This window comes from Phalacrocorax aristotelis, chromosome 2 (assembly GCF_949628215.1).
Source record: "Phalacrocorax aristotelis chromosome 2, bGulAri2.1, whole genome shotgun sequence".
NCBI lineage: Eukaryota > Metazoa > Chordata > Aves > Suliformes > Phalacrocoracidae > Phalacrocorax > Phalacrocorax aristotelis.
In genome coordinates, this window is record NC_134277.1 from 122,975,901 (window position 1) to 123,001,521 (window position 25,621).

The following is a 25,621-nucleotide window of genomic DNA, read 5'->3' on the forward strand; positions in this document are numbered from 1 at the left end:
GTTGTCCCAGTGGCGGGGGAAAGAGGCTTAGCCTGTCGACTGCTCCCAGAAGTCAGAGTGGTACGCGATGGTATCTTCCCCAAGACCCTCTTTCTCTTCACACATTTTATACAACTTTTTATCTTTCAGATGGAGCTTGAGTGACTCTAGTCATACATACCTTTATTATGATTGGTGTAGAATTTCCTTGCTTTACTTTTAAAAGCGTAGATGACAAGAAGTTCAAAGCACGTGCCCAGTGAGGGGTGGTCGCACCTTAGAGGCAGGTAACTTTTAGGATGGAGGTGTGTTTTGGTATTATAATGAGCAAAGTTCACCAAAAGGACAGCATTTTGTCAAAAGTATGACAGACTGTTGGCCCAGGGGGGCAAATATGCAGCGTACCAGCTCCATGGTACCTCCAGTTCCCATTTATCAGAGCCTGGCCCCGATGCGTCTACCCTCCAGACAACTCCTCTTAGAGTCAGTACCCAAGTTCTCCTGGAATTGCTGACATCTAAGGTTACTAGGGAACTTCCGTGGAATGGATTCCTCACGTATCAGCTGCACTTCGCCCTGACAGCTTCTTCAATGCTGTACCTTTTCTAAAAACATAAGTTTAATTTCTAAGTCACCGCCAGCAATTATTCCACAAGAGGTAATACTTTGAAGACAGATTATTACTCTAAAAGACAAGTAGAGGTAGATAATCCAAATTCATTCCTAGGTTTCATTGCTGCTGATTGCATCTCAAAAGGAACACTTCAAACATACCATGTCAAAATGTTTTTCCTTGTATAAAAATGAGAAACATTTTGCCTGTTTCTTGTAATAATAAAAAAATATTCATTTCATGACTTCTGAATGAGTTGCTGTGGGTGGTTTTTTATATCTGTGAGCAAAACAGTGCTGGAATTGCACGAGGGCTTGCTTTGCTCTGGAATCAGCAGCTCTTGGGAAGTGCTGTATCAGAGCTGGCACTTCAGCTCAGTACCTTCTTGTTTTTGTAATGAGTGATAATCTGGTACACTCATACGCAGCACAGAAAAACTTTGCAGTAGGGATGTCCTGGAGTATCTGTGCTTCAGAAAAGTGGCAGGCCTGCTTCACCACAGTTACAAGTGAATCATATTTTCTATTTTTATCAACTGTGAGGGCCTTGAGGGAACTTCCAGTCCTTACTGTCCCCACTCAGCCTCCCCTGGACCCTCACCACTGCCCATAGGACCAGGACCATGTTTCAGCTCCACCTGGGACCATCAGTCCCTGCTGTAGGACACAGGCATACATTGTAGGTTTGCCTGCCTACAGTTCTTTCATAGCCATGCCTGTGCCTGGCCATGGACCTTGCTGAATTGGACTGTGATCTGTGGGTTGTCTTCCCAGCTTCATCTTGGACCTGACTTTGTCACTACCAGCCTGGTCCCCAGGGAGCCACTGAGCCTCACAGCACCCTGACACCACCCAGGACGGTGTATGTCCTACAGAGCCTTCAGCAGCAAGCTGCTCAGGAAAGCTGTTCTGGAACAGCGCATCAAGGCAGAGGAGCCCCCAAGTGTGCTTCTTCCAAGGTATGAATAAGGGAACCACATGAAGCTGTCCTACTTATGTAATCTGTATCAGACTGAACTGAAGCAGACAACATTAGGTTTTGTGGGATATCACTGGAAGACCAGCTTAGTAGATAACACCATGTTCGTTGTGACTAAAAGTAGTCTGTTTAAAAAAAACCCACACTATCCCCCCCGCCCCGCCCCCCCCCCCCAAAAAAAAAAATAAAAAATATGTAAGTGTGCTTTTAATTGCATTTTTGCTATTTTCCTTCATCTCCATTTTGGTCCCTAGCCAAGCCATGGAAGAACACCCAGGTGGCAAACAGTGCCTTTTCTGACAGGTGGCTACCCAAGATGGATAAAAGGCAGGGACAGGCTGTGGTGAGAAGAAAGGGCTGTGCAACCTTAGGTGCCGGCTGAGCAAAGACCAGAGTCACAGAGCCCTAGGGAACTGGACTATTGGGAGTGGTGTAAGAACCATGTCCATGTTCAGCAGGTGGCACCAAAGCGTGGTGGGAGAAGCACAGAGTAGTGTTGGGAACTATTTCACAGTTGTGAGCTGTTAATCCATGGCTGGGAGGCAGGGGGGAAACCCCAAACCTCCAAGACTGTCTATATGATGGAAGACCAATGCTGGTTATTCAGTAGCTAAGGATCCAGAGTATTTAACTCATTAATGCAGAAACGCCATGGGTCACACAGTTCTGAGCTGAGGTCAATTTCTTCAAGCAACATCAGCAAATGCTGCAGCTCCCACAGCCCAGATGGTTTTCCCTAGGGTTAGATGCAGGTCATGTATGCAAACCACATGCATAGTGGCAGACAACTACTTAGATTTCACAGGATAGTCAAACTAGGGCAGGTTCTTTCTTTTTCATGTGCCCTGAGCATCAGCACACAGTGCCCAGCCAACACACACCTAGCGGGTTCCTCACACCAAGAGACACCTACATCCCCTTCTCTACAGTGAAGCAGCCATTCTTTGCATTTACAGCAAACACTGAGCTCATGCACAGAGCACCACATTGCTGTTGGGGGTCTGAGGAGGGAAGTCTGAGCTAAAGCAGCTGCCCTTTCTATTGAAGATTCAGAGGGATGCCATGGCGGCTCCAGGCAGGAAGGCTTGCCTCAACCATCCATCCATCCATCCATCCATCCATCCATCCATCCATCCATCCATCCATCCGCAGAACCACCTCCCCATTTCTTTGGCAGCCACAGAAGCAGCTGCTTTTTATCTTCTGTCCCTGACTGGGAGCTATGAGTGTGAAAAAGATACTGAGCCATGAGAAAGCATTTGCTGATTAAATAGCCATTGCTCTTTTCATCCTCCCACAGGCAGGCACTTGAGCCAGGTTGAAGATGGTGAGGAGACCATGTCCTAATACCCATCTGTCAGGGATTATCTGTAACGGGCATAATTTTGTACCTAAGCCTTAGTACCTCTTTGCAGAGTGGTTTCAACTTTGGGGCAAAACTGTGACTTTTATTCCATCTGCAAAAATAGTCTCAAGTAGATACACTAATGATCTTTAATGCCGGGAACATAGCAATCATTTTATAAACTATGACTGTATCCACATATGTTTCAAAATGTTTTAATGAATTAATTTTTTTGCAGATTACATTCCATCTTTGAATTCCACTGCCTCACCTTTTAACTACCCCTTCAAAACCTGTGAAGCTAACAGAAATAAATTCTTTCACATCCTTAGTAATCTTTTATCTTTTTAGTTTTCTTATGGAGACTTCTAAATGGTACAGAGTGTAAGTTAGTTATTTTTAATTTTTGAACTTTGCAATGTGTAAAATTGATTTTTAAATGCAGAGAGGGCAATTTTATCTTCTTTAGGTGAAGAAATAGGATAATTGTGATAATGCAAAGATAAGTTTTTTACTGAGAGTAATACAGAAAAAAGCAATTGATCATTTTCTTAGATCCTGCTATTTATAGCCTATGATTTGTTATTTGCCCTTTCTGATTTGGGATAATTGATTTTAATAAATTAATTACTAAGGCAGATAACACAGATAATTTCCCTGAAACTAGTTGAAATCCTTTGTTATAATTTTATTCAAATTCTCTCACAGGTTAAAACCACCCATTAATGAGAAGCAAGCTACTTATGGACTGGCATAAATAATAAGAGTACTGAACGTGATGTACAGGCGCATGTAAAATTTGGGATTAAGGAATGAATTTAAGACTATGAACTTCACAGTTTGGCTTCTTTAAGGTTAACTGCTGTTTGGTTTCAATGTATATGTGTTCAAATTCTCCAAGCTTTGAAATGATTTGAAAAGCTCAGAATTTCAAAGTAAAATTCACATAGAATTTATAGAATTACTAATAACCTGTTTACATGTGAAAAGAGGGATTTTAATGTATAAGCATATTGAGTTTCAGTCTGGACAAACCTCAGTGTCTCTCTTTGGGTCTACGGGAGTGTGAGTTTTAAATGGATTGACAAGAGCTCTTGAGGAAAAAAATCACAGCAGCAAGGAATATTATGGAATATAGCTGCAGCTTTTTTGGCCACCCACAGACTGTAAAAGGCTATTTTGGTCTCCATCATTTCCCCAGTCAGATTTTCAGATTACAAGCCATGGTGACAAATGACACATTATTTTATATAAGTGTGCCAGATACTGGTAAACCGAGTATTTTCGTGAAGTTTAGTTTAGACTACTTGTGGGAAAACAGGAGGGAATATGTTCATAGAGGTTTTTCTGGACTCAGTTGTGTGCATTATTACCAGTTTGTGACTGGAAATTAAAATTAATACAAAGTCATCAGGAGTTGGGAATGTGCTCTGCATTTGTAACTCAATATAAGGAGTACCAAGGTGCTTATAGATGACCTTGTGACTTACTTATTATAAAGCACTTGACACCTGTCCTTGAGGAAGTTACGTTTCCTATTCTGACTGCTACCTTTTCCAAAAGTGGATATTGAAAACAAATTCATTCTGTTCTCATAAAGTCCATGAAAAACCCAACAGCGTTATATGTTTCACTTAAATTTCTTTGATATTCTGGTTAAGAAGATCTTCTTACAGACTGATAATGCCTTTTTATTGAGCATTTTCATGTGAATAAATAAGACCTCATGCTTTGTAAGAATTAAAACCACATCTAGAGGTCTATTAAAGGCACTTTGCCATTGAAAAAAAGAGTGCTTGTAAATGAACATCAACCATGTTTGGTTTCAGGTAAAGATTTTCATATTCAAAATAGCAGTATACCTTGCCTTCATTTGCAGACTGAAGTGTGTTTCATATTACTGATGGCTTAAAATTGATAAAGAGCAAGGTTCTGTCAAGGAAAGAATAAGTGGAGAGCTGTGATGTGCTCCCAGAGATGCTGGGACCTGCTACACGAATGGAAAACTCACTATTGCAGTGATATTGGATTAAAAGGCTCTCCCCTCTGCTCCCCAAAACATCTGTAACATTTTTCTTGTATATTCTTCTTAACTGCCCACTACTACAGGTAGTTTCTTTCCCCATGTACTTTTTGAAAGCCTTAGTTCTCAGCTCTTCATTTCCCAGCACTTTCACAGTGAGGCTTATGTGTGACAGACATATGCACCAGTGTTTGGCTGCCAAATGTCAGAATCACTGCCCACAATCAAAGTGAAGTATACTTTAACTAGAAAAAAGAGACTGGGTGCTGTAATAATTTTGCTAAGGGAAAAGAAGACAAATGACCTCTTGCAGATAGATAGTCAATACAGTTTTACAAAAGATGTCACTTGCTTTCTTGTTGGGTGACATTCTTCCTTCCATCCCCATCTTTTTTAAACAATGGCATTTTATCTTCATGTTAGCTTCTAATTCCTCCATTTTTAATGCTGTTCCTCCTCTGTCACTCCATCCTTGTTGGTGACTTGTGTGGTGTCAGACTGCTGAAGCTGCAGAACCTACAAGAGAAGCCAACCTACCACCAATTTATGTGAAATTTCTTAATGCTACATTGTATGCAGCATACTACACAAAACCAGTTCTGGCTTACACACTCTGACTTTAAATGCTGGTTCATGTTCTTGACTACATCCTAAGCCTACCTGAACTCTGAGTTCTGCATACGTAAGAATCTTACGTTGTGTTTGTGCTGCCCAGAGCAAAAATACAACACAAAATTAACCTGCTAATCATATGTAAAACAGGCAGTCACACTTATTTCATACAATCATGTAGCATCAGTTTGATAATGATTAAGAATATTGCACCTGTTTTGAAACGGTTGTCACCCAGTTTGGTAGAGTTCATTGTCAGCATATCCTTACTGCTAATCAAACTTCCAACACATACGTATTCTAATAAACATAGGAACAGTTTGAAAGATCCTGCAGTGTAAATTATGACAACTGCCTCTTGTGAAAATGACACTTTCTTGCTTGCTTAAACTATCCTACTCTTCATCGTCACATGCGGAAAAAAGAGAGAGGTCTCCATGAGAGATGACAGATTTTCCTACAGGTGGGGGAACATGGCATGTACCAATTAACCCAGGTTTGAGAGTGGAATGTGAAGGTGGCTTCAATACTGAAAATGGAGGAGGCTGTCCCTGTTGCAGTTTGAGTGTGGGACTGGGTCTAGCCAGCATAGTTAAAAGATCATGAAATAGTATGTTTCCACTTTGTTTAAAAACTGGGCTCTCAAGGGTTGAGTGTCAACTGTCTCAGCAGGGCATGAGCAAGGGGGGTTACAGTTCCACTTCTGTGTTTGACTTTGAATAGATTTTGGTTCATTACATTTCACTTATTTCAATTCTCAAGCATGTATTTTAATCATCCTAGTCCTATTATATGTATAGTTGTAATCATTTATTTTTCAACCTTGTCAGAACTGTCTGTTCAAACATTCAATCTTTCAGTAGAACCACAATAGGGCAGATAACTTCGTTGGCTTGTAGCTATCAAGAACTCTTTTAACATCAATCAGTATTAAGAAACAGGGAAAAATAAGGATCTGTATCTCTAGATAAGAACTGAAGTACAAATCTGTTCAATTAGGCATGAAACCTATCACTGCATATTCTCATACATTTATCAACTCAACACTTAACCATACTCTTCAGAGCAACTCTATTATCTTTGCACTTAGCTTGCATGAAGCCATCTTTTTAAATCCTTTTCCCCCTTAATGGCTTGCGGCACATTACTGAAGCTAGTATTTATAAAAGGAATTCATAAGGAACAGAAACATTTTTGTTTGCACCAGCTTGGTGGAAGGAGACCCCTTAACTGTAAGGTGCTTATAATTACTTTTCATTCCAGGAAGCCTTAAGAAGTTGAGAGGAAGAGGGGTGGCAGAGGAGCTACAGAAATGCAAAGCTCAATCTCCTTTAATTTTGACCACCCTCCCCGATATCCTTAGCTCGACTACAGAAAAACATTTCCAAGAGCTAAAACGGGGCCCAGAGGATGTGGATGAGGCCACGGCCGCTCCCCCCATACCCAGTCACTAGCAAGAGCACCCTGACGGGCCGGCTCTGCCCGCGCTGGAGCTCAGGCTCCGTCTCCCTTGCGCGACACCCGCGGGATTTCCCCGCAGCTCCCCGCAGCGGCGGCGAGGCCGCTCCGCGCCCGCGGCAGCCGAGCCCGGCCCCCGGTACCGCCGCGGGGGAGCCCGAGGGGGAGCGCGTTGCTGAGGGGCGGCTCCGCTGGCCGCTCCCCCCCGGGGTCCCTCTTTTTCCTTTTCGTGCTACATTGATTCTCCCCCCTCTGCCGCAGCCTTCGCGGAGGTGGGTGGGTGCGTGGCGGTCCCGGTCCCGGTCCCGGTCCCGAGGGGCTATCCGCCTCCCCCGCGGTGGCCGCCCCTCACCGGCCTGTGCGTCTGGGGCGTGTGCGCACAAACGTGTATATATATATGTGTGTGTAAGTGCGTGTGTTCTATATACGTGTGTGGGAGTACATCGCACTGCTCCCGCACGTTACAACTCTCATTTCAGCGCTGCCCGACGGGGCGGGCGATGTCCGGCGGGGCGGGCGATGTCCGGCGGGGCGCCGCGTGCCGCCGTCGGAGGCGCGGACGTGGGGAAGAGGAGGGAGGGGACCGGGCAGGGGCTTTATCGGGGAGCACCCCCGCACGCTTGGCGCCTTTTGAGCCCCCTCCTTGCCCGAGGCTGCTCGGGGGAGCGGGGCTCGCTGCGCTCCGCTGCGGGGTAGGGGCGGCAGAGCAGTGGCCCGTCCGCGCAAAGTCAGCCTGGCAAAAGCGACACAACCGGCACCAAATTTCTTCCAAACGTGGGGGTCGGTGTGCTTTCCCTCCGGCGAGCGGTCGGTCTAGAGCCGATCACGCAGCCAGGAGAAACGGCAGCCGGGGAAGTTGAGCAGAAACGGAGGCTCACTGAGGCGGGAGAGGGGGCGGACAACTTTCCCGCCTGGGCACGGGGGAGCGCGACAGCCGCGGCTCCTCGGGACGCGGGAGGAGGGCTCCGTGGGCTCCGTGGTCCCCCGCGGCGCCGAGGCCGGGAACGCGCTGCCCCCGCCCGCCGGAGGGCGCCGGCTGCCGCGGCCGGCCGGGCCGGGCCGGGCCGGAGGGCCGCGCTCCCCGGACGCGCCCGGACGAGCCTCCCGCTGCCCGCCGGCGGCGGCCCTGCCTGACGGCCCGCTCGCCCCGCTCCGCCACGGGGGCCGGCCTGGGGGAGGGCTGCGCGTCACCGGATCTCGTGGCACCGGCAGCGGGGCGGCGTTACGGAGCGCCCCGGAGGCGGCGGTGGGGGGGGGGGGGGGGAAGGGGGACGGGCGGGGGTCCCGGGCGGGGCCGGCATCGCCGCGGCTGGCTGCGGCCGCGGTGGCGGCGGCGCGCCGCCTCGCCTCCCCTCGCCTCCCCTCGCCTGGCCGCTCGCCGCCGCGGAGGGGCGGCGCTGCCTCCCCGCACTCCCCCGCCCGGCGCCCCCGCTCCGTTCCGTCTCCGGGAAGGGCGCGGGGAGCCCCTGGCTCCCCCTCGGCGCGGCGGCGGCGGCGGCTTGGGTGCGATGCCGTGCTAGGCGGCGGCCCGCCCCCGAGGTAGCGCCGGCGGGAAGGGGCGCCAGTTGCCGGGGCTGCGGCTGGCACCATGGGCACCGGGCTGGGGGGCGCGGCGGCCGGGCTCCCTGCGCGCTGCGGCTGAGCCCGGAGATGTGCCGGCGCCCTGTGGAAATATTTTGGAAATAGCGCGGAGCGGCGGTCCGAGGAGGACGAGTGGCACAGCATTTCACCAGCCGAGAGGAGGTCGCCCGGCGGTGGTGTATAGGCAAGTAAGTGCTCCCTCGCTGCCGCCGTCTCGCTGTGTTACCTTCCTCTCGAGTGACTTTTTTGTTCTTAATTTTATTTTTTCATTTGCGGCTGTTGGTCGCCCGCTCCTGGTTTGGAGGCAGGATGGTCGGCGGCGCCAGCGGCAGTTTTCAGGCGCTTAGGTGCGGGGAGGTTCGTGGCTGGGATTGCAGGGGAGCCCCGCTCCAACTCCGCCGGAGTCCGCCGCGGGCATCGCGCCGCTGCCGTGCTCCGGAGGGGGAGCCGGGGAGGCAGCGCGGTGTCCCAGCGCTTCCCACTTCTGCAAGTGAAAGGCGTTAATATGAAATGCCTTCTCCTTTGTGCTGGGCTATAGCTACGTTGTCGGAGTCTCTTAATTGCTTTCCATCAGCGCGTCTTGTAGGAGAGAGGCAGGGTGCGCTTTAGCCATTCAGACCCACTTACGGATTAAGATAGCGAACCCACAGTTTTGATTTTCATGCTTTTAACTTTCTTGTGCCCTACCTGCTGATTTTCTTTGAGATGCTCTTGCTGTGAGGTTATGGCTTGCCCAGCCTTGTTTGTTTGCTTACTTTTAGCCTGTGGATGTTTATTGCTATGCTTGACATTGTCATGAAACAAAAAGTTGAACGTAATTTATTTCAGTATGTGGAGCACGGTTTGCAGGCAGGGGACTAATTCTGCTCTCGGAGGAACTCCACTTCAAAGGAAGAGGCCCGTGGGGCTGTAATCTCTTGCTAAAAACTCAGAGAGCTCAGAGCAGACCTGTCGCACTGCAAAGAGTGAATTTTCCTGTTCACCTTTCAGCACTGATAGTGTATAAGCTAAGTAGCCTGCCTTCCCGTATCTATGAAACACCTGTCTCTGAAACGCAGGGGATAGAGATGTGAATTCTGGACAGGTTTGGGAGAAGATAGAACTTCAGACAGTGTTTAAGTTTACTCTTATTTATTTTCTTGGTGTCTCCTCTATGAGCCTGAAAACTACAATCTTTAACAGTGACCTTGATGTATGTTCTGTTCTAACATGAAAGCGGCACAGAATAAAAGCATTTACACAGATTTATAGCTAAGCTCTGACATTTCACAAAAAGCTCAGTCAGTTCCAGTGAACATGGTAGTTTCAGGAAGGGTACCGGGCATGGTACGTGTGTAGGAAATAACTCGGGAAAATAACTTGCTAATAGTGATGAAAGTACAAGTTGCAATGTTCGAAGCATATGCTCATGCAGAAATGTCACTGCGCGTGAAATGTTTGTTGAGTTTTAGATACTTATTTTTCTAATCAGTGAGATCTCTAGAGAAAGGGATGTGTGGTTGTGCATGGCAATCTCAGAGCTTCCCAGGTTAATGCAGTTTGATTTGTCAGCAGCAAGATATCTTTTTTATGCACCAAAACGCACATTTTTTACATAGATGCAGTATTGACATAATAAGACTAAAAGATGTTGGGATGGCAGTACTGTGAATGTGTAACTAACTCAAGTTTATTGCAGGAAGATAAAGTACGCCTTTCCCTTAATGGTGGATGGGGCTCATGGTGGTTAAGCTGGTTGAGGGGAATGCCATTTGTTTCAATGCAGTTCACAGAGAGCTTTCCTGTGGTTCATATTTCTGACTCTCTGAAAATACTGTGAAACTTAAGTAGAATAACTGTTGCTAGATGTGAATGGACCTGAACCTGTCCATTACTGAAAGCACACAGCTTCTTCTGTGTCATATCAGAAAAAGTATAGTTTTTAGCTAAGTGTGCCTATGGCTTTATTGTAGTAATTCCTTCCTCTGTTGCAGAGTGGCAGGCTTTCACTAGGCATGTGCAAGGGAGATCATAAAACACTGAAGCGTGCACTGATCTGGAATTCATTTGGGCTATATATTACGTTTGTGGTTTCCACAATTAACATTAGCAACTGCTTATACCTGATTAAGTAAATAAATGGGTATTAAAAATTGTATCAGCTTTTGTCACTTCTGATGCATGTTATAGAGCCCTTTTCTTCCTTTTCTTTTTAGTCCTTCAGTCTAATCTAATGCTATACTTGCTTTTCGCCTGGAGAGGAAGAAAACATAATTTAATGATGCATCATTTGGCATTTGCAGTATCTTGTCCCATAGCTATGAGATAATCTAATCAAGGTCCCTGCCACTGGATTAAAGAACATGCTGCTCTAGACTTTCACTTGCGGCCAGGTTTTCACTCTCTTACATCGCCAAAGAACTGAGTTTTCACAGGGTCTGATAGAAAAAAAGAAACGTTTCTTTTTCTGTTAGAAACTTGAAAAGAAAGGGCAAAGTAAGACCTGAGGTCTTTAAGGATATATTTATAAAATGACAACTTCTAAGATGTTAATCAAACCCCTTTACCATTACACAATTTTTCTTTTACCTGGTTGCTGTCCGAAAGCCTTTCTGCATATTTATATTTTAGTTTTAAATGTGTGTAGTTCTTAATTTTAAAATCTCAGGAGTGGCGATCCTACAGATCACTGTAAGGGTATTCAAGGATCCTCGTTAATGTTCTGTATCGCAGTTTGCTTGTATATTTTGAATCAAAGAAAGATTTCCAAAGTACAGTATATTCAACTTTATAGCATGCATTTTTATTTTAATACTATGCAAATCTCTTTAATAGAGTAGATGTTGACTTGATCCAGAAATTTGAGGGCAAGCTCAGAGATTACATTTCTTTCCTGATTTTTTTCATATTTGCTCAGGCATGCTGTTTGGCTTGTCAGGCGTAACTTTCATGAACTGAGGGAAAGACCTGTAAGCGAAATGAAACATATCAACAGCTAAGCATGGTTCTTCTAGTCAGCCCAACCCAATTGAGTGTGTCATTTCTATTTATTCATCCTAAATCAAATATTAAAACAAAGAAACAAACAAATAAGAGCTGTAGTTTGCCCTTGTAGTTTGTAGTCAGTTCTGCCCTCTCAAGTGCTCAGGTAAGTACCATTTCTTCATGCTTGTAATTTAGCACTGGTCCTTGTGCCTGAGCTACTAGGAAAGCTATGATACTTGTCCGTATTTCTTGCCAGTAGTCATGGCCAGGTTTGCTTGCATACATTATTAAAAAGGTAAGGAGTTGTAGTGAATAATAAGAAATGTCAAATGGATTTAATGTGTAGTCTTTCTTGGCCCTTCTCATGGCTGTGCTTTCAGTTCTGGTTTCCAGGGAGAGGACTGGATGTGGGAGGGTTGAATCCCAATTTGAGTGTGCTGCATCAACACGTACCTCTGGAACTATGCTGTGACATTGGCTCAGCATGATTACACAGCCGACCTTCTGTACTTGCCCTGAGTTTTACCTACCGTAACTGGAGGAGTCAGAAAGCCTTGCTGTCATTGTGGCCAAACTAAATTTTCTGCATTCCTGTTGCAGATCAGAGGAAGGAGAGAAAGCATACTTAAAAAAAACCCCAAAACAAAACAGATCATGCCTCAGAGATGCAGCTGTAATCAACACCAGGGAATGTAGGGGAGACACAGCCAGTGAAATTCACATATGTATTTAATTATCCAAGGGAGAAATTATTATCCATCTTTAGAGATTGATTTAGTAGGTGATGTGTCTGCTCCTTAAGAGGAAGAGGAGCTACGTGATATGGAAACAAAGCTTTTTTCCACTGTGCGCTTCAGATGTGGCCGTCACTGTCATTTGGGCCTCTGAGCCTTATCTTCAGTAATTAGCTCAAGTTAGCCAAAAGAGGTGGAACGCTCGGTTGTGTGATGAGTCTGGTGGAGCAGGAGCCACGGGCTGGGTTGTTTCCTGGGGACTTGATCTCTTCAATTTAGTAATGGGTAGAGGGAGACTAATAAAGAAGAGTGTTTGGGATGAAGTTAATTTCACAGCTTATTCTCCAGTTTGCTTTGGGTAGTGTTGGACAAAACCCTAAGAGTTCTTAACTCTGATACTAATGTGAGAGTAATAGTAGACTTAAGTTACATACCTGTAATTGTTCTAAAAGATAGGGTTTTGCATGTGAGGCCAAAACATGGGTAAATGATACTGCTGGACAAGGTTTGCTGTGCCACTCAGGTATTCACAGTTACTTTAATGATGAGGCGTAAATGGTTTGTGAAAGGCTGAGCTGTACCTTCCACTGCAAAAAGTAGGATACCCCCATGCCAGGAGCTGAACACAGCATGTCCAGCTTCCTCTGAGGGTGGAAGCGGATGTTCCTGAAGTGGAACAAGCCCTGGAGCAGAGCGAAATTCTGACACTGAGCTCGCAGGGTGCTTTTCAGCAGCCCGGAAATTCCTGTGTGAGATGTGGTTGAGGTAAAGGCACTGATGTTTTACTGCTGTAATACTGGTGCTGAGACTGAGTCTGTGAAAGAACTCCTGGCTTCAGAGATGCCGTGAGCGCAACTGATTGTTGGCTCAATTGATTATTCGGCAGATAGTTATAATCCAGATCTCATCTCAAGAGTGTTGGATATTTTTTTTTTCCCCTATGAAGTATTTGTTACTTGCTGTTAGATTCAGGTGTTCCTTCCCTGGTTGAGTGAGATTCTGGTTCAAGGGTGTGCTTTTAAAGCTGATGACATCAAGCGCTTCTGAAGTGTTCGTTGCTTGGAGCTTCCGAGATAACATTATCAGAGGAGGTACAGTTTATTTACTGGATTATTCTAAAACTTGGGTTTAATATTTTTTTCGTTCAATCTCAAACAATGTAGTTTTTCAAATAGTGGACAGCGTACTATGTTTCTTGTTGAAGATGTTAGAAATTAAGTAAATTTTATATTGGTTTTGGTCAAATTATTTAAATAGACTTACATTTAACTGTCAGCAGAGGCTGTTTGAATAAAACAAAACACATCCCTTTTCCCCTTCCACCTGTTAAATTGAATTTATTTAAAAGAATACAGCTACCCACAAAGAAGTAAGAATGGGAATGCTGTTGATGACATTAATTTTTCTTCACCCTTCTGTCAAAAACTAAAGGGAATTTGAAATTGTCCTGTACAGACGACAGAATCTGACAAGTGATAGTAATCCCACCCTCTGATTCCTTCCACAATGTAAAGACTGTTTTGCTACTTTTGTTGAATTTAGTGTAAAATTGTCAGTGATTTCAATGGCTATAATATGAAGTTCCTGGAAGTCTTCTCAAAGTTTGATATTCCTACATAACATAGTTTTTAATATTTGCCTTAATATAAAGCATCAATTCTGAAATTATTTTTATGAAATGCTTTGCTATTTCTAAATATATCTTCATTGAAAAATTATGTGAGATGGCTTTTTCTGGTTGGTCCGCATGGCAAAATGTTTTGATTGACTATTTTAACAGTTGTGAATAATGAACTGTATGTTTCAGCTTCTGCAACACAAATGGACGTTGATTTTCTTTGGCTTGCTTTTGACCCCTAAAGAAGTAAAGCAATTAGAGTTATGCTTGCAAGAGAACTCTCTTCTCTCTCTCCTATCATTTGATATATATTATAAACAGCCTTTGAGAACTGATCTATGTTAATCAGATTTTTTCAAGTTAAAAAGGAGGGGAAAATCATCAGCTCTACAGTTGTCTTGCAGCCCTAGGTTTCATCACGCACAGCTGTCTGCCTGTATCCATTACCAGTTGGTATCACAGCTGTATATGCCTGAATGCAGCAGAATTCACACGGTACTTCACACAACTGTTTTAATCGCTTATTAAGTGGCAGACATTTATGTGGCAATGTAAGGGTTTGGTCCATACAGAGCTCTTGTCATGTAACAAAACACAAACTGATGCATGCACAGAGCTCTTCACTGATGATAGAATTGGAGTAAAAAAGCATCAGACCTGTGTCTCTATGGGTTTTAACATTTGGAGTGCCTTTGTTCTCATCCTGAGGGTTATGTGTTTTGCTTTTTTATGAAACAACTTTATGATCACAGAGTGTAATATAAAATAAAAAGTAGTCTTTTCAAAATCAGTGTTAGGCTTTAACAACATGGAGGAATGGATGTAAAAGCAAACTGAGGTTACAGTTCCGAGGAGCCTGAACAGTTAATACATTATGAATGGGGCATGATTGGCCACTGCCAGGGGTGCAGTTAGTGGCAGGGCTCCCTGTCGGCAAACTAAGCAACTCTGCTAATGCAAGTGCAAAAATAGCAATGCTATTGCTTTTTCAGCTGAACAAACTTCTCAGTCAAATACAGTGATGTTCATGAAGAAATTTTACCGGAGGAAGCCTGCTGTAACCCTGCTAGACATTTCCAAGCAAAGTATATAGAAACCATGACAGCATCTGATGATTATCTCCTCTCGTTTTTCTTTAAGTCGCTGAGATTAGGAAGGACCTTCCTGGATAATTGAATGCACAAGTAGAGAATTTCTTTCTACAGTATGTCATTAGTCTTTCAGCTAGTTAATTCTTAAGCATCTGTAATAATGGTTCATAATATGCTTCTTTTCACAAGTTACTCTCTTATGCAGTTGTAAGGTTGCCTGGGCAATTTCCTTGGGATGTCTTAATTAAAATTGCCTAAATTTCAGTTTATTAATCTGTTTTATACAGCAGCTTTCCTTTTCACTACATTAAATAGGCTCCTGGTAATCTGAGCTGATCTTACTGATCAGTGATTATACATTCTTTCTGTTGTGTTATTATCTATGTTCTCAATGCCATTTATATACCTATATAAGTTTGCAGAGTTTCTTAAAAAAGACCACCTTTCTATTTTTGGGAGATGGACCATATTCATTGCATGCTCTGACTGATGGAGAAATCAAGTTGTTAACAGTGGTTTGACACTGTCATTTATTTCTGTGCTCTTACATAACATACACTTTCATGTACCTCTTATTGCCTCTTTTTTAACCTCTTCATAATGATATTACAATAGTTTTTCCTGAACTGAAAATCTCAGTGTTAATCTCAAGCATTATTTATTTTCCTCATGTAGTACAGTTTGCATCCAATTGATTCTGCACTATTTTTGTGCCCTGCTTTTGTGTGTTTTTGTACAACTCTTTATTAAGATTAATATATTATCCTTTATATACTTTGTGTTTACAGGACCGAATCCATGACTTTTCCCCTTTGAAATCAGACTTGATTTTTCCTTTTATAATTAACTTTGCTATTATATATTAGCTGCAATTGTCTAACAACAGAAAAGACATGCTTTTTTGTGGAAACACGTTTTTGGAAATAGGAAAAGAAATATTTGAGGATCGATTCTTTTTTGGCAAATTACAATAAAACCATCCAGCATCTACTGAAGTTAATGGGACTTTTTCTTTTTAGTTCATACATTGTATACGGGCACATTTTTTTCAGTATTGAACAAGATTACTTAGGTCTTATTACTTTTAAGTATATTTTCATGTTTCAATTCTGGACTAGCTCATTTTTTCCTAAAAATGATAATTTGGCTTGATACAACTTTATTGGTTTTTTTTCAAGGAAATAAGGGATTGAGGATATAGTTTGAATATATAGAAAAAATTAGATTTAAGGTAGAGAATATTACACTGTAGACCTTATTATGTCACATTTGGAGGAGAGCAGAAAGCCTGCTTGGTTCATTCAGTTACCCTATTGTGTTGTCACTGTATTGAATATTGTGTCTAAAAAACCTGATAGTGTGCCCAAGATAAAAATCTTAAAATAATTGCTGTACAACTACTATTTTTTATCAGAAATAAGATGGGAAATTCTGCAACACAGGAAAGATAGTAACCAGCTACAACAACCAATCCACATGTTAAGGAAGAAGTCTGTTATTCTGAGAGAGAGATTGAGATCCCTCAGATTCCTGTTAGGCAGGTGAAGTGAGTTTGGGGATGATGGTAAAACTCAGGAAATGGTTTAAATATCAATCCTTGAATAAATGCTTTGTTAAAATACAGTGAAAAGAGGAGTTGTATGCAGAGTGGCCAATACAGGGGAAGGACATCCAGTTTTGAAAGGGTTATCTGGCAAAGGACGTGAATCTCTGCTCCCTCAGCCTCCAGGCTTTGCTGCTGAAATGTTTGGCAGAAGGTACGGGATGTCAGTATTGGAGCAGTGGAGAAGGACTCCTGTGGCATTTTTTGTTAGCTCTGTATTTCAGCCTGTGAAACCAGTAGATTCCAGACAGCCTGTTTTTGCGTAGGTAGTGAATCCAGTCAGAGTGATCTGGACAAGCTCCTACGAAGCTCTTGCACCTAGGAGAATGGATTTAAGGAATTTGCAGGCTGGTACAGCTTCCTGCTGAGCTTCTGACACCCAGTGGGGTTTAGGATAGCACGATGCTGTGTTTTAGGGGAAGAGTTTTCCTCCAGTCAATATAGACCAACATTTTTGCAAGAGGCAGTCCTCAGAATATGGCACCTGCTTCGCCGCATTATGTTGTTTTCTAACAAATTTTTCTTACAAGAGTGTTTGTTACAGTAGATTCAAACAGGAATGCCCTTTGGTGATTTTATTTTGTGTTCAGTTTCAGGATATTTTAATATTCTTAAACACTATGAAGAAATGTGATGCCTACCTATCCTGAAAAAGTGTATCAGAGAAGAATCAAATATATTTTCTATTGGGTAGCAGTAGGGAAAGATTAAGACCTGATCTGAAGTGTCTCTGAGAAATATCCCCAGACTTAGTGCATGCCCTCTAGTACCGAAGGGGACAAGCTACAATAACTTGTCACAGGAAATTACAATCAGGAACCTGCATATGCAGGTGAACGTATCTACATGTGCTTTTGTAGGAGAAGATGTTATGCAGCTGCTGAGCTGAGACATTACAACTCTTTATGCAGGGAGAGATGGTACCTTTAATGGGAATTCCTCACCCTAACTATGCCTACCATAGTAGAACCAGGAGGTATTCTCTGAATCTTAACACTAAAACCTTAGAGTCCTAAAAGCATCTTTCCCCTACTTCTGTCTTAAAGGAATTAATTTAAATAAAGCTTTCCTTATGTCAGTGAAATGCTTACCAAGTAGAGCAGAAGCTTTTAATGGCTTATAATGTATTATGAAGAGCAGTAGTAATGACCATTCAGCAGATAGAGCTACAACCTCTTTAAGTGTTATAAAATGCAGATAAGATGTCACATACAGGTGTTCATTAGAAAGAATGATAGTAGGTGCTTAAGGGTACTGATAGGGAACTCTGCTGTTTTCCACTCTGTAATTTTTTTTTTTTCCATGTTTTACTCTCAGGAGCATAAAAAGGCATAACACTTTCCCTGCTCCCTACTCCACGGTAGTACTGACCACCATGTGTATACAGCAGTATGCCTTCTGTGCAGTTCTTTAATGGCTGCAGGACTGTAAGCCTGAGATCACCAGCAGCTGAGGTCGTAAGCATCTAAATAGACTGTATGCAAGAAGGCAGAAAAATACAGTGGGTTTGCATTTGCATTCTTTATGCTGTGATAGAGAGAGGATATGTGTGACCCTTGAGAAGAGGAAAAGGTGAATAGCTACATTTCTAGGCAAAGCGGAGAGAGAATTGCAAGGACAGAAGCAAGATGTTTGATGAGAGAGCTGCTGTCCATGTCTTGAGGGGAAAGTGGTGTTGCTCAAGACTGCAATTGTTCAGTAATATTCAGAATTACGTCCTTGAATTATGGACCTGCTACTCATGCAGAAAAGTTCTGCCAGAAGCGTGTTCCCTGTCCATATGAGAAATATCTGGGAAAGACTGTATCTGTGTCGTTGTTCTCCATAAGTCCCTTTAGCTCCCCAAATTTAAACCAGGACCTCACGTGCAGGAATTCAGTTGCATCCTTAGGTGGACCACTCACTTCTGTGGGTCTGTTTGGGGATGTAGTCGCGATGCTGTGGTCCTTCAGGCTATCTGAGGTTGGCCTCTTAATGCACAAGAAGCAAAGTGGAAACTGGTGAGGTCCTCAGGTTGTCTCATGTTAGGAGAGATGGAGGAGTGACATCATCAGGATTTCTCTTCCTTTTTGCCCTGCCATACATGTATATACATGTATCTCTAGCTCAAGTTAAATGCTTCAATAAATTGGGCTTCATACACACATCTGCTCTTGTGATAGACTCTACAGTGCTCAGAAGTCTGTGGAGACTAAGCAGAGTTATGGATCTCATTTGACAATTCTGATTTCCTTAGGAAAATTGTCTGGGCACCTTCCTTTCCAGCAAGTAGAGCTGGAACAAATAGCTGGAACCACCTCTAAAGGCAACTGTAGAAGTGTAAAATTAAGACTGTGAGCTTTCTAAATACTAATTCTGCTTCAGAGAAAGTAGATGAGAAGGAGGCTGCTTTCACGGATCAAGTGTCAGTATTACTCCAGTTACAAGGCGATACACAAGATTAATTTATATTCCTCATTTTATGGGAGCAGAATTGTCTTTTTCTGGATGGTGAGGCATATTTTAGATCTTCCTACATACAGAATCTCTCTCTACAGGCATTTAAAGTGCTGGAAAAACTTCTGCACAAAAGCTCACAAAAACCATGCAGTACTTTGAAGTTTTGCAATTACAGCTAACTATCACTTTCTGCAGGTTTATGACATGTAAATAGCTCGAGATGCTACTGCAGGGAAAGCTAGTCCTTTATATAAAAAAAATATAAATCTGTAGTAGTAACCTGTATTTATGACTCTATAAACTGCCCTGCTGTGTGTTCAAAACCTATGGTTTTGCCCAAAACGCTCGTCTGTTCGTCAAAGCTTTTTGTTAGGTTAAAAAGAAGGTATAATTATATAAATACCATCTTTTATCTGAAAGATTTTTTTTTTAACACCGTTCATCTGAAATGCACTCTTGTATTTAGAAATTATGAGAAACAACCTGAAAATATGCTTTTCAGTACCACAGAGTAATGCTAGACATGAAAATTATGGTCTCTTACACAAGCCAATTGTCTTCACAGTACTGGGGCACATTCAGGATGCAGATTAGGGGCAGTGTTTGACCTTTGAGTTTTTGACTGTGCAAACAAATCCAACACAGTGAGTGCGCATGTGACATGCTCTAGATTGGGAATAACTGTATATACCAATAACACCTATCTATGCAGCCTTCGCTTGAGGATGAGGGTCCCTCTAGAGCCTACAAGTCAAATCTCCAGAGTGATGTTTAAAACTAAGATAAAGGGAAGTAAAAATCAATAAAGAAGTAATTTATCCAAATAATTACTGTAGGCAAAGTCACAGATGAGTGCGATATGCAGCCGTAGGCTGGCTTGGGTAACTGACGTCGCCAGGTTCTTGCTCCTAAACATGCAGAGAGGCTAACATGCTAATTGAGAAGGGACAGTTACCTTCTCATTTCTCCTACTGTTGTTCCTCCCCCAGTAGATCCATACCTCAGGGTGAATTTAAGCTTTGGACCTGGAGTCTCTGGATCTAGCATGTAAATATTCCCAGTAATGCTCTAAGACATCGGTTCCAGTGATTGCCTTGTTTGTGTGTACTGGGTGAATGGGAGGTTGACCCTTTGGTGTTCCTCTCAAATCCAGTATCTTTTTTTTTTTTTTAAGGTGGTTTCTCATGGTTGTACTTCCTAGACTATGATAATTAATATTTTAAGTGAGTGATGATTCTGATTTTTCATCTGCTTGTGTATCCTGCATTATTTGTGCAGTGTTGTCTAATACAGTCAAGAAGAAAACTGAGAAGAGCCAGAGTTAGCTTTTGTGCCAAAGTCTGGGGTCCAGGAAAGAAGCCTGCATGTTTAACAAAAGCAGAGGTTGTTGTCATGGGTCATAAAATACAATTTTTATTTTTATTTTTTAAGATGGAAAACTTTTTTTGTTACATGCAGCAGATATCTGAAGTGAACATACTGCTACTCATAATCAGAAGGCTCCTCAGTCCTGTGGCTGCTGGGAAGGGTACACTGTGTGTTGCTCTCCGTATAGAGAAGTGGTTCTTGGGATAATCTTCATGGCAGTTGTACTGCTGATTTCCTTAGCAGCCTGCGTGCGCTTGCCTGGAACACAAGTGCAGGTGTTTTGTAAGAGGATGAGAGGCATGATGTGTGACTGAATCAGCTCTGTCTCCCTCAGCCACAGAGAGGGTGTTATTCTACTGTAAGCTCAGTTTTCATCAGTCTGGGAAGCCTTCGATTTACTGAAATATGCAAGGCAGCTTCTGAAGTGTGTAATGATTTATGTCACGGTCCCTTCCATCTGAGTAGCTACCTGGTATCTGGGGCCTTGCTGGAGTGCTCCAGTTGAAAGAAGATAGAAGATGCATATTGGAGATTTCTGTGGTGGCACCCTTTTTATTTACAAAGATTGAACATAATGTTTCTCTTAGAGGTCAGTGAACAGATAATTGCTTGTGGCAAAAATCACCTTTGGGGTAAGTATTGTGCTCCACAAAGCTTGGGCTCTGTTCTCACAACCGTGACTGACATGATGTCACTTCCTGTCTCCTGTCTTGTGTATTGTGGCCCACCAAGCCTTTAGCTCCTGTGTTTGCATTCAGTCAGCACCAGGAAGGCCACCCATTAGGTTCTTTGTGGCCATCTTCTTGGGTGGTAGCTTACAGGACAGTATGCGATTAGTCGTGGTTATTTATGAGAGTCATAGTTCTGAGACTTACTTGCTGGAAACCCATGAGATCTTCAGCATAATAAACCTATAATGGCATGATACAATGATATAAAAGTACATAATTCAAAGAAGAAATGATAAGTGGTGAATGTTTCTTTGTTGTTCACATGTACAGCACTAAGCGTAGATGGTACCTCTTTGAGGTGCAAGATGCCGTCATGGTAGAAGTAAAAGTGACTCGAGTTACAATAACTGGTGTCAACTCATCTGTGAAACTTCAGAGGTAAAGTTTGTTTCTGTTGCTGGTTCCTGACACATATATACAAAAAATATATTTCTCTTAAATTGCCATAAGATTTAATTTTGCTTTTTGGCCAACTTTTCCCTGAAGGGATGACAAAACTGGTAATTTGAGAGCAGCACATTTTATTATTTTTGAGGATGGTCCCTACTTAAAGCTTTGTATTTATGATTTCCCTCCGCAGTATTTCTGTTATATCCTTTACAGGCTTATCGCTTGACAGTGTATGTTTCTAACATATTTGTGTGTATACATGTGTTTGTAATAGATACATGTTTATATATCTGTGTTAAATATGGTATACTAAGTGCTTGTCAGCCTTGACAGCCCGGGAATTTGGAAATCTATAATAAACCCCTCTGATCATGACAGTGGCCACATTATGTGGCTGGATGTTCTTGTGACTTCTTTTAGACATACATAAAGCACATGGTGGCCAGTGCTTGTACAGGAGTTGACCCTCTTTCAGATAACCTTTCTCACGCTGTGTATCCTCCTCAAATATATTCAGAACTGCAAGTGAGGATTGTCTTCCTGGCCTGTTGAATCTTCTCTTTACATGCCTCTGCTGGTTCCTCCTCAAATCAAGCTGAAGTGCTCTCTTTGTTTTCAAGGGTTTCGCTTGGTAAAGCTGAGCATTAGGTGCTGTATTCAGCAGCTTATTGAGATTTTTGTTCTTACCAACCAGTCCACCGCTGTCCGAATTGCCTGTTCTGTCCCTTAAAATTTCCATAATATGTATTTTTCTGTCCCATATGAAAGTAAAAATGCTCTACTTGAAAATCTGCTTTTATAACGTTCAACTGTCATCTTAACTTCTACTAGGATGCTTGCAGATGCTTTCCATCTGGAACTGATTTAAAGCCTAAACAAGAAGTTTTTTTCAGTGGTTCATTTTGAGTAGTTTTATGTAAGTAGTTTTATATAATTCAGTGAGATCTTAATGCGTAATTTTTGAGTAACTGAAATTTTGCCTTTTTTTTAAAACTTTCGTCCTGCTAATCAAATAATATAATCTACTCAATGTATACTGTTGTGTATTAAAATATCTGGGCACACAGCATGAAAATAATATTTCTTGTTTCAATAACTATGCTTGAATATTTAATTTAAAACTATTTAATGCACATGTATTCAGTGAAATTGCAGATGCTTGATGTGAATGTTTTTAGACAACTGCCTTTAGGCAGTACATACCAGGCCAGGGCAGAATACCTTGAAATTTACTTTCAGCTTGATAAAACATCCCTGTTTTGTTCATGGATGAATCTTCAGCATTTGGTGGCAGTTGTGGCAGTGGTTGGTGTTAGATTCCTTGGACTTAAACCTGTTTCCATTTATTCAGCACCAGAAAATTCAAAGTTCTGGTGTCAAGAGTTGAGTTTAAAAATGCAGGAAAAGGACTTAAAAACAAACAGCTTGAACACGTGGAATTACATATATCAGTTTGAATGTGCAGTGAATTAAAAAAATCAGTGGATTAGTGAAGAGAAATTTTACTCTTGAATCCAGGCTGTGAAGATGTGAAGTGTGGGGAGACCCAAAAAGAAGGCGTGGATCCTGGTGTGTGCTCAGCCGGCTGCTGCCTGAGTGCCTGTCGTGCTCATGAAACGGTGGTGTGGGCTACGAGCACTCAGGCAGTGCTGGACGGCTGCAAAGCTGACCTGCCTCCTCTCTCTGAAAACAAATCTTGGTCTTCTTTTTTGTACTGCATACTCTCTTCCTCAGAGTTTGTAGTCCAAAAATAAGAGAGCAAACAAACGTACTGCTGGAGGAAAGGAGTGGTGAACCCTTTTTAACTAAAGGGAACCTGGGCTGGGAGGTGTGGGCTGATGAGAAGCTGTGTGAACAACTGATAGTTAAACTGGCCTGTTAAGATTTTTTCCCAAGTTGTCTTATCTATAATTTAGAGGAATTTTACCCCAAACATTTTTATATGTAATATTTTTTGTTACTGAAGTTTAAGTAAATTTCAAAGCTGTAACTTGTTTTAATTTAAACTCAGTTATTTTAGTCTGGCAATGTCAAGTGTACTGATAGAGCAAGATTTCAACAGGGAACTGGAACTTCTGAATTAGATTTCCTCTGTGATTACCCCATAGGCTTGAGCAAGTCGCATAAATTTCTTTTGGCTCGTTTATCCCATTTAGCTTAAATTCATACTTCGTGGACACATGGGTTAGTACTTTGAAACTTCATTAATGAATGGTTACATAAAGGTTTATTCCCAGTAGTTTCAGACAGTGGAGGCACATAGTGTGTTAGATACCGATTTACATGCGTTTTTGGTTTCTTAGAGTATTTTGCATGACCTAGTAACAAATTTCAGTATACTTCAAGTCATTGCTTTCTCTAATGTATTATTACCTTTTTGAAGAACATTACACAAACCTGGAAAATAATTTGATTAATTGTAGGAGCATTTAAAATGGATTTGTCTAAATCTAGTCTTGACATAAATTAAATTGGATATGAAGTCCTATTTGCTCATTTTCCAGTCTTTGTCTTAAATGATACATTGTAAGGAGGAACATTTGGAGGTCTTAGGATTCGCGTACTATAATAAGCACTTGAAGGAATCTCTCTGCAAGCATTTTGTCTGTGAATAGAGCCACAACTGCTAAATAAATTTATACTTTTTCTACTACAGCACTGTAAAAGGACAAAGTGGACTGTTATATAGAGAGCTATAAACTCCCCAAATAAATTGCATTTTTTTGGTATTTAAACAAACAGATGAACATACAGGATACTAACCTGTGGTGCTTTTTAAGTTCTGACTTTTAAAAATTTTCTTTTCCTATGTTAGTATTTAGTTTCAAAACTGCTATAATTCCATGGGCAAATTTAGATATGGATTTGACATAATGTTACATTTTTCCTGTTATGGGAAAGAATGAAAATAAAACTGAACTATAAGAGTAATTTGAATGAAAGTGGAAAGATAGCCCAGTATGAAACCAGCTGCAAAACACTGTCAAACCAACTATTAACACTTGCTTCGGCCTCGCTGTAGACAGACTTATGCTAGCATGGGTCTCTGGCTTTAGCATTGGCCAACACATAGATGTCCAGATTATGCACCCTTGTGCAACATAAACTCTTGAATTCCTGCTTTGCTGTTATTTACAGCTGTAGGTAGTTTTTTTTTTTGCTGAGGCATAAGATTTTAAGGGAACGATACTAGTTTACAGAAGTGAAATGGTCATTAATAAGAATCACATGCTTTGATGAGACACCAGGATGACTTCACCATCTTACCAAATATTCATGTTCTGGCATGATTTCTAATGTATTAGGAATATGCATGTAGAATTGATGACAGTTACTGCGTAAATAGCATACCAGTAACAGTGTAAGGGAGTCGTCCCCTTAAAAAAGAGAGAGAAAGAAGACCTGTCTCTCATGATTCTGTCTGTCCCACAGCATCTTGTCAGTGGCTCATTTTGTAGCACGAGTCAGTGAGCAGGTGTATTAGCTACTGATGTGAGACAGTAAACCACTTACAACTTACATTTTGCTATCCTTGCACTCAATATATGTTCATTAGCAAAGATTTCTAGTGCCATTGCCTTTCTCTTCCACAGCTGCCTTGTTATCATAAGGCAACAGCTGTAGTTGATACTCAGACTGCCTCACTGTTAGGGCCATGCTTTGCTTAATAAGACATTATAATTTCAGTACAGTATTTTGACATAGCATTGAGGATTGCGTAATATTTTCTCTTTAAATAGGATAATCCACTGTGGTCTTGCATGTATTACATTTACGTAAATAGCTGTGTGGTCCCACCACGGTAGGACCTCGGTTCCTCCACAGCAGTTAGTAATTCTGCAAGCAGTCCTTTCATTTGTCTTCATTTTATTTTAAGGTGGTAGCTATCTATCAAGAATAAAAGCCCACTTTCCTGGTGGATGTATTAATTGCCAATAGGATTAATAATGGAGACTCTTGTTTTATCCAGCTATGTGTTTGCACAAAACCTTTAGCAAATGTTGTTGTCGGTACCACTCCCTCTATGACCCATTTTGCTGAAACTGAGTTTGCGGAGGAGACTCCAAACTCATAAATGCTCTTTGGAGATTTCC

The 25,621-nt window shown here is 42.1% G+C and overlaps 1 protein-coding gene across 2 annotated transcripts in view; it reads left to right on the top strand.

Moving 5' to 3' along the window:
• Nucleotides 1-8,296: 8,296 nt before the first annotated feature.
• Nucleotides 8,297-25,621, top strand: part of SNTG1 (syntrophin gamma 1) — a 352,865-nt gene continuing 335,540 nt past the window's right edge. For both annotated transcript variants that reach the window (XM_075085000.1, XM_075084999.1), the window contains exon 1: nt 8,297-8,777. The gene's annotated coding sequence lies outside the window, so the exon portion shown is untranslated. The remainder of the gene's footprint in view (nt 8,778-25,621) is intronic.